The sequence below is a fragment of the Sinocyclocheilus grahami genome, unplaced genomic scaffold, assembly GCF_001515645.1.
Source record: "Sinocyclocheilus grahami isolate Dianchi unplaced genomic scaffold, SAMN03320097.WGS_v1.1 scaffold7432.1, whole genome shotgun sequence".
NCBI classification, from domain to species: domain Eukaryota; kingdom Metazoa; phylum Chordata; class Actinopteri; order Cypriniformes; family Cyprinidae; genus Sinocyclocheilus; species Sinocyclocheilus grahami.
Window position 1 is genome coordinate 4492 of NW_015511469.1, and position 367 is coordinate 4858.

Sequence of the window (367 nt, forward strand, 5' to 3'; positions counted from 1 at the left end):
TGAAATGCCGTTTTCTGCCCGCTTGCAAGTTTCTGAAAAAAAAAAATCCTCGGATAGTTGTGAGCTGATTAACTTAAATACCTTCAGCAAACGTGGACTATCCTGGATGCCAGTGATATTATAATCCCTAATACAAACCATATCGTATAATAGCACTCCAGAGACACCGTTGTCAGTTTAGACAAATAACGTTAAATAAAAGTCTGATCTGTTTAGATTAGCTGTTAGCCGATTAGCTTCAGTCTTGGCTGTTTTACGCACAGCAGGTAAGAATGACAATTCATTATCTTTATAAACAGTGTCACATTTCACATTTCACATTATTGAACCCGTTTATGAAAGATTAAGCTTAAGAACGATGGTTCTG

At 36.5% G+C, this 367-nt stretch overlaps 1 protein-coding gene across 1 annotated transcript in view; it reads left to right on the top strand.

Moving 5' to 3' along the window:
- Window positions 1-22: 22 nt before the first annotated feature.
- LOC107577841 (synaptobrevin homolog YKT6-like) overlaps window positions 23-367 on the top strand; it is a gene marked incomplete at its 3' end in the record, with an annotated part of 5613 nt that continues 5268 nt past the window's right edge. Inside the window, exon 1 of the mRNA XM_016263873.1 lies at window positions 23-266. The remainder of the gene's footprint in view (window positions 267-367) is intronic.